General features: G+C 39.3%; 1 non-coding gene across 1 annotated transcript; it reads right to left on the reverse strand.

The window, feature by feature from the left end:
• Window positions 1-1,569: 1,569 nt before the first annotated feature.
• On the reverse strand, window positions 1,570-1,677 carry LOC148565069 (small nucleolar RNA R71). Its single transcript, XR_015884981.1, has one exon. It is a non-coding gene; the product is annotated as a small nucleolar RNA R71 (small nucleolar RNA).
• Window positions 1,678-9,251: the final 7,574 nt, after the last annotated feature.

Genomic DNA, 9,251 nt, shown 5'->3' on the forward strand with positions numbered 1-9,251 from the left:
ATTCTTGCATGCATTCATTATTTTGATCCATAACTTTCATGCATTGCATCATTTTTCTTGTTTTTCTCTCTCATCATAAAAATTCAAAAAAATCAAAAAAATATCTTTCCTCTTTTCTCTCATAAAATTCGAAAATTTGAGTTGACTTTTTCAAAAATTTTCAAAATCAAGTTGTTTCTTATGAGTCAAATCAAATTTTCAATTTGAAAATCTTATCTTTTTCAAAATCTTTTTTTTTTAAAAATCAAATCTTTTTCATTTTTCTTAAGTTATTTTCGAAAATTTCAAAAATATTTTTCAAAAATCTTTTTCTTATTTTTACATCAAATTTTCGAAAATAACATCAACAATTAATGTTTTGATTCAAAAATTTCAAGTTTGTTACTTGCTTGTTAAGAAAGATTCAAACTTTAAGTTCTAGAATCATATTTTGTGATTTCTTGTGAATCAAGTCATTAATTGTGATTTTAAAAATCAAATCTTTTTCAAAAACTAATTTCAATCATGTCTTTTCAAAAATATCTTCTTATCTTACCTTTTTCAAAAATTTGATTTTAAAATATCTTTTCTAACTTCCTAACTTCTTATCTTTTCAAAATTTGTTTCAACTAACTAACTAACTTTTGTTTGTTTCTTATCTTTTTCAAAACCACCTAACTAACTCTCTCTCTCTAATTTTCGAAAATATCTTCCCTCTTTTTCAAAATTTCTTTTTAATTAACTAATTATTTTAAATTCTGACTTTAATTTTCGAAAATTACTAACATTTTTCAAAAAAAAAAAAAACCATTTTCAAAAATCACTAACTCTTTTTCAAAAATAATTTTCGAAAATTCACCTTCTTCCTCATCTCACTCTATTTATTTATTCATCTACTAACATCTCTCCCTCACCCACCAAAAATCCGAACCCTCTCTCTCTCTCTTTCTGAGTTCAGATTTTTCTCTTCTTCTTTTCTTCTACTAACAATCAGGAACCTCTTTACTGTGACATAGAGGATTTCTCTTCTTTTCTTTTTTTCTTCTCTTTCTTATGAGCAGGGATAGAGAAAAAGGCATTCTTGTTGAAGCTGATCCAGAACCTGAAAGGACTCTGAAGAGAAAACTAAGAGAAGCTAAACTACAACAATCCAGAGACAACTTGATTGAAAATTTCGAACAAGTAAAGGAGATGGCAGCCGAACCCAATAACAATAATGCAAGGAGAATGCTTGGTGACTTTACTACACCTAATTCCAATTTACATGGAAGAAGCATCTCCATTCCTGCCATTGGAGCAAACAATTTTGAGCTTAAACCTCAATTAGTTTCTCTGATGCAGCAGAACTGCAAGTTTCATGGACTTCCATCTGAAGATCCTTTTCAGTTCTTAACTGAATTCTTGCAGATATGTGATACTGTTAAGACTAATAGAGTAGATCCTGAAGTCTACAGGCTCATGCTTTTCCCTTTTGCTGTAAGAGACAGAGCTAGAGTGTGGTTGGACTCTCAACCCAGAGATAGCCTGAACTCTTGGGATAAGCTGGTCACGGCTTTCTTAGCCAAGTTCTTTCCTCCTCAAAAGCTGAGCAAGCTTAGAGTGGATGTTCAAACCTTCAAACAAAAAGATGGTGAATCCCTCTATAAAGCTTGGGAAAGATACAAACAGTTGACCAAAAAGTGTCCTTCTGACATGCTTTCAGAATGGACCATCCTGGATATATTCTATGATGGTTTATCTGAGTTATCAAAGATGTCATTGGATACTTCTGCAGGCGGATCCATTCACCTAAAGAAAACGCCTGCAGAAGCTCAAGAACTCATTGACATGGTTGCTAATAACCAGTTTATGTACACTTCTGAGAGGAATCCTGTGAGTAATGGGACGCCTATGAAGAAGAGTGTTCTTGAAGTTGATACTCTGAATGCCATATTGGCTCAGAACAAAATATTGACTCAACAAGTCAATATGATTTCTCAGAGTCTGAATGGAATGCAAGCTGCATCCAACAGTACTCAAGAGGCTTCTTATGCAGAAGAAGCTTATGATCTTGAAAACCCTGCAATAGCAGAGGTGAATTACTTAGGTGAACCTTATGGAAACACCTATAACCCATCATGGAGAAATCATCCAAATCTCTTATGGAAGGATCAAAAGCCTCAACAAGGCTTTAATAATGGTGGAAGAAACAGGTTTAACAATAATAAACCTTTTCCATCATCCACTCATCAACAGACAGAGAACTCTGAACAAAATACATCTAATTTAGCAAACTTAGTCTCTGATCTATCCAAGGCCACTGTAAGTTTCATGAATGAAACAAGGTCTTCCATTAGAAATCTGGAAGCACAAGTGGGCCAGCTGAGTAAAAGGATCACTGAAATCCCTCCTAGTACTCTCCCAAGCAATACAGAAAAGAATCCAAAAGGAGAGTGCAAGGCCATTGACATAATCACCATGGCCGAACCTGTAAGGGAAGGAGAGGACGTGAATCCCAAGGAGGAAGACCTCCTGGGACGTCCAGTGGTCAATAAGGAGCTTCCTTCTGAGGAACCAAAGGACTCTGAGGCTCATCTAGAAACCATAGAGATTCCATTGAACCTCCTTATGCCATTCATGAGCTCTGATGAGTATTCCTCTTCTGAAGAGAATGAGGATGTTACTGAAGAGCAAACTACCAAGTTTCTTGGTGCAATCGTAAAGCTAAATGCCAAATTATTTGGTATTGAAACTTGGGAAGATGAACCTCCCTTGTTCATCAATGAACTAAGTGATCTGGATCAACTGACATTGCCTCAGAAGAGACAGGATCCTGGAAAGTTCATAATACCTTGTACCATAGGCACCATGATCTTTAAGGCTCGGTGTGACCTTGGTTCAGGAATAAACCTCATGCCCCTCTTTGTAATAGAGAAACTGGGAATCTATGGGGTGCAAGCTGCTAAAATCTCATTAGAGATGGCAGACAATTCAAGAAAACAGGCTTATGGACAAGTAGAGGACGTGTTAGTAAAGGTTGAAGGCTTTTACATCCCTGCTGATTTCATAGTCCTGGATACTGGAAAGGAAGAGGTTGAATCTATCATCCTAGGAAGACCTTTCCTAGCCACAGCAAGAGCTGTGATTGATGTGGACAGAGGAGAATTAATCCTTTAATTGAATGAGGACAACCTTGTGTTTACAACTCAAGGATCTCTCTCTGCATCCATGGAGAGGACGCATAAAAAGCTTCTCTCAAAGCAGAGTCAAACAAAGCCCCCACAGTCAAACTCTAAGTTTGGTGTTGGAGAGTCTCAACAATGCTCTGAACATCTGTGAGGCTCGATGAGAGCCCATTGTCAAGCTATTGACATTAAAGAAGCACTTGTTGGGAGGCAACCCAATTTCTATTTATCTAACTATATTTTTCTTAGTTATATGTCTTTATAGGTTCATGATCATGTGGAGTCACAAAATAAATATAAAAATTGAAAACGGAATCAAAAACAGTAGAAGAAAAATCACACCCTGGAGGAAGCATCTGCCTGGCGTTCAACGCCAGAACAGAGCATGGTTCTGGCGCTGAACGCCCAAAATGGGCAGCATTCTGGCGCTGAACGCCCAAAATGGGCAGCATTCTGGTGCTGAACGCCCAGAACAAGCATGGTTCTGGCATTCAACGCCAGAAATGGCAACAAATGGGCGTTGAACGCCCAAAATGGGCACCAACCTGGCGCTGAACGCCCAGAGTTGTGTGCAAGGGCATTTTACATGCCTAATTTGGTGCAAGGTTGTAAATCCTTGAACACCTCAGGATCTGTGGACCCCACAGGATCCCCACCTACCTCCACTCACTCTCTTCTCTCTTCTCAATCATCCTCTATTCCCAATAAACACTCTTCCCCAAAACCCCTCACCACTCACATCCACCCACTCTTCCCCATAAACCTACCCAATAAACTCCACCTACCTTCAAAATTCAAATCAATTTCCCACCCAAACCCACCCATATGGCCGAACCTTAACCCCCCTTCCTTCCCTATATAAAGTTTTCCATTCTTCCTCATTTTCACACAACATAACCCTCTCTTCTCTTCTTGGCCGAAACACAACCCCTTCTTCCTCTCCTCCATTTCTTCTTCTTCTTCATCTATTCTTTCTTCTCTTGCTCGAGGGCGAGCAAAATTCTAAGTTTGGTGTGGTAAAAGCATAAGCTTTTTGTTTTTCCATTACCATTGATGGCACCTAAGACCAGAGAATCCTCTAGAAAAGGAAAAGGGAAGACAAAAGCTTCCACCTCCGAGTCATGGGAGATGGAAAGGTTCATCTCCAAAGCCCATCAAGACCACTTCTATGATGTTGTGGCCAAGAAGAAGGTGATCCCCGAGGTCCCTTTCAAACTCAAAAGAAATGAGTATCCGGAGATCCGACATGAAATTCAAAGAAGAGGTTGGGAAGTTCTAACAAATCCCATCCAACAAGTCGGCATCCTAATGGTTCAAGAGTTCTATGCCAATGCATGGATCACCAAGAACCATGATCAAAGTAAAAACCCGGATCCAAAGAACTATGTTACAATGGTTCGGGGGAAATACTTAGATTTTAGTTCGGAAAATGCAAGGTTGGCGTTCAACTTGCTAAACATGGAAGAGAACGCACGCCCCTACACAAGGAGAGTCAACTTTGATCAAAGGTTGGACCAAGTCCTTATGGACATATGTGTAGAAGGAGCTCAATGGAAGATTGACTCCAAAGGCAAGCCGGTTCAACTAAGAAGATTGGACCTCAAGCCTGTAGCTAGAGGATGGTTGGAGTTCATTCAATGCTCAATCATTCCCACTAGCAACCGGTCTAAAGTTACTATAGACCGGGCCATCATGATCCATAGCATCATGATTGGAGAAGAGGTGGAAGTTCATGAGATTATACCTCAAGAACTCTACAAGGTGGCTGACAAGTCCTCCACTATGGCAAGGTTAGCCTTTCCTCACCTCATTTGCCACCTTTGCAATTCGGCTGGGATTGACATAGAGGGAGATATCCTCATTAAAGAGGACAAGCCCATCACTGAGAAAAAGATGAAGCAAGCAAGAGAGCTCATTCATGGAGCTCAAGAGGCGCAGGAAGCTCATCACCATGAGATCCCGGAAATGCCTCAAATGCATTTTCCTCCATAAAACTATTGGGAGCAAATCAACACCTCCCTAGGAGAATTAAGTGCTAACATGGGACAGTTAAGGGTGGAACATCAAGAGCACTCCATCATGCTCCATGAAATAAGAGAAGATCAAAAAGCAATGAGGGAGGAGCAACAAAGACAAGGAAGAGACATAGAAGAGCTCAAGGACATCATTGGTTCCTCAAGAAGGAAACGCCACCATCACTAAGGTGGATTCATTCCTTGTTCTTATTTCTTCTGTTTTTCGTTTTCTATGTTATGTGCTTATCTGTGTTTGTGTCTTCATTACATGATCATTAGTAGTTAGTAACTTTGTCTTAAAGTTATGAATGTCCTATGAATCCATCACCTCTCTTAAAAGGAAAAATGTTTTAATTCAAAAGAACAAGAAGTACATGAGTTTCGAATTTATCCTTGAACTTAGCTTAATTATATTGATGTGGTGACAATGCTTCTTGTTTTCTGAATGTATGCTTGAACAGTGCATATGTCTTTTGAAGTTGTTGTTTAAGAATGTTAAATATGTTGGCTCTTGAAAGAATGATGACTAGGAAACATGTTATTTGATAATCTGAAAAATCATAAAAATGATTCTTGAAGCAAGAAAAAGCAGCAAAGAACAAAGCTTGCAGAAAAAAAAATAGGCGTAAAAAAAATAGAAAGAAAAAGAAAAAGCAAGCAGAAAAAGCCAAAAGCTCTTAAAACCAAGAGGCAAGAGCAAAAAGCCAATAACCCTTAAAACCAAAAGGCAAGGGCAAATAAAAAGGATCCCAAGGCTTTGAGCATCAGTGGATAGGAGGGCCTAAAGGAATAAAATCCTGGTCTAAGCGGCTAAACCAAGCTGTTCCTAACCATGTGCTTGTGGCGTGTAGGTGTCAAGTGAAAACTTGAGACTGAGCGGTTAAGGTCAAGGTCCAAAGAAAAAAAAGAGTGTGCTTAAGAACCCTGGACACCTCTAATTGGGGACTTTAGCAAAGTTGAGTCACAATCTGAAAAGGTTCACCCAGTTATGTGTCTGTGGCATTTATGTATCCGGTGGTAATACTGGAAAACAAAGTGCTTAGGGACACGGCCAAGAATCATAAAGAAGCTGTGTTCAAGAATCATCACACTGAACTAGGAGAATCAATAACACTATCTGAACTCTGAGTTCCTATAGAAGCCAATCATTCTGAACCACAATGGATAAAGTGAGATGCCAAAACTATTCAAGAGGCAAAAAGCTATAAGTCCCGCTCATCTGATTGGAGCTATGTTTCATTGATAGTTTGAAATTTATAGTATATTCTCTTCTTTTTATCCTATTTGATTTTCAGTTGCTTGGGGACAAGTAACAATTTAAGTTTGGTATTGTGATGAGCGGATAATTTATACGCTTTTTGACATTATTTTTAGTATGTTTTTAGTAGGATCTAGTTACTTTTAGGGATGTTTTCATTAGTTTTTATGTTAAATTCACATTTCTAGACTTTACTATGAGTTTGTGTGTTTTTCAGTGATTTCAGGTATTTTCTGGCTGAAATTGAGGGACTTGAGCAAAAATCAGATTCAGAGGTTGAAGAAGGACTGCTGATGCTGTTGGATTCTGACCTCCCTGCACTCAAAGTGGCTATTCTGGAGCTACAGAACTCGAAATGGCGCGCTTTCAATTGCGTTGGAAAGTAGACATCCAGGGCTTTCCAGCAATGTATAATAGTCCATACTTTGCCCACGTTTAGACGATGCAAACTGGCGTTCAATGCAAGCTCTCTGCCCAATTCTGGAGTTTAGCGCCAGAAATGGATCAAGGACCAGAGTTGAACGCCAGAAATGGATCAAAACCTGGCGTTCAACTCCACAAATGGCCTCTGCACGTGTAACATTCAAGCTCAGCCCATGTACACACCAAGTGGGCCCCGGAAGTGGATTTATGCATCAATTACTTACTTCTGTAAACCCTAGTAGCTAGTTTATTATAAATAGGACTTTTTACTATTGTATTAGACATCCTGAGTTTTACCTTTGGATCATAGTAGTCTTGGTTACTCCGGTTCCCCTCTGGGGCCGAGACCAATGAACTCCATTATCACTTATATATTTCCAACGGTAGAGTTTCTGCACTCCATAGATTAAGGTGTAGAGCTCTGCTGTTCCTCAAAGATTAATGCAAAGTACTACTGTTTTCTATTCAATTCATCTTATCTTGCTTCTAAGATATTCATTTGCACTTCAACCTGAATGTGATGAACGTGACAATCATCATCATTCCCTATGAACGCGTGCCTGACAACCACTTCCGTTCTACATTAGAATTGAATGAGTATCTCTTAGATCTCTTAATCGGAATCTTCGTGGTGTAAGCTAGAATGATGGCGGCATTCAAGAGAATCTGGAAGGTCTAAACCTTGTCTGTGGTATTCCGAGTAGGATTCAATGATTGAATAACTGTGACGAGCTTCAAACTCGTGATTGCCGGGCGTAGTGACAGACGCAAAAGGATAGTAAATCCTATTCCAGCAGGATCGAGAACCGACAGATGAATAGCCGTGCCGTGACAGGGTGCATTGATCATTTTCACTGAGAGGATAAGATGAAACCATTGACAAGGGTGATGCTTCCAGACGATTAGCCGTGCCGTGACAGGGCATTTGGATCATTTTCCCGAGAGAAGACCGAAAGTAGCCATTGACAATGGTGATGTATCACATAAAGCCAACCATGGAAAGGAGTAAGACTGATTGGAGGAAGATACCAGGAAAGCGGAGGTTCAGAGGAACAAAAGCATCTCTATTCGCTTATCTGAAATTTTCACCAATGAATTACATAAGTATTTCTATCCTTTATTATTTACCTTTTAATTATCTAATCCAATCACATTTAACCCTACCTGACTGAGATTTACAAGGTGACCATAGCTTGCTTCATACCAACAATCTTCGTAGGATTCGACCCTTACTCACGTAAGGTATTACTTGGATGACCCAGTGCACTTGCTGGTTAGTTGTGCGAAGCTGTGAACCATGGTATTGGCATAATGTTTTTGGCGCCATTACCAGGGAAAGAAAGAGTGATGAATTTTACATAATCAAAGTGTAGTCACAATTTCTGCGCACCATGCACATGGATGGCTTATTTCAAGAGTGACGCATACGCGTCATGTGCGCGTATGCGCAAGTGGTTTTGTGCCAAAGGCACAATGCTAGCGCAGGGTTCGCACAACTCTCAGGTTTTTGGCTTGGGGGTGGAATTTCTCAATCCATGCGTACACGTACATGGCGCGTGCACGCGGGTAGGCGAAAATGCTTAGTACACGCGTACGCGCGCAGTGCGTGTACGCGCGGATGGTGCTCTATTTTTTTTTTCAAAATTTTTTCTTTTTTTTTTTTCACTAATCCAAGCTTTCCAAACCTCCAAACAGCTACCAAAACACCCTAAAACCTTATTTAACATATCAAACTACCAAATAAACTCAACAAACTAATAAAAACATGAAACTAAACAAATTTACCAATATGTACAAAAGAGAAAATAAAAAGAAGTTACCATGGTGGGGTGTCTCCCACCTAGCACATTTGTTTATTGTCCTTAAGTTGGACTTATGGGGAGCTCCTCTCAAGGTGGCTTGTGCTTAAACTCATCTTGGAATATCCACCAATGCTTGAATCTCTAATAAGCTCTATTCTTCAAAAATAATAATTCCAAGCCTTGATGGAGTTCCTCACAAACCATGGACTCCCAAAGTTGATCCTCATATATTCTCGGATCCCATATCTTATTTCCACACCCATCTTCAAGTTGATTATCATTATTCCATGTGGGTGGTAAACAAGGTGAATTCTCAATGAACCGACCAAACATCCTTCTAGACCCATGCACTCTAGTTCTACACCAAACCTTGCAATCAAACTTTGAACATGCAACCATTATGAACCTAGAATAATGTTTCCAACCACTAGCCATCTCCCTTTTACTCTTAAAGCCACAAATATGTCTAAGTTGACCATCTGTCTCAAGCAAACCATATTCAAGGGGAATAATAAAGCGTAAGTATAAGGAATTTACCCACTTGAATGAAAGAATAGATGGTGATGGCTTGGGGAGAGGTATTTCCAATGTCCTTGCAAGCTCTACTCCC

Source organism: Arachis ipaensis, chromosome B5 (genome assembly GCF_059453495.1).
Source record: "Arachis ipaensis isolate K30076 ecotype BB chromosome B5, ASM5945349v1, whole genome shotgun sequence".
NCBI lineage: Eukaryota > Viridiplantae > Streptophyta > Magnoliopsida > Fabales > Fabaceae > Arachis > Arachis ipaensis.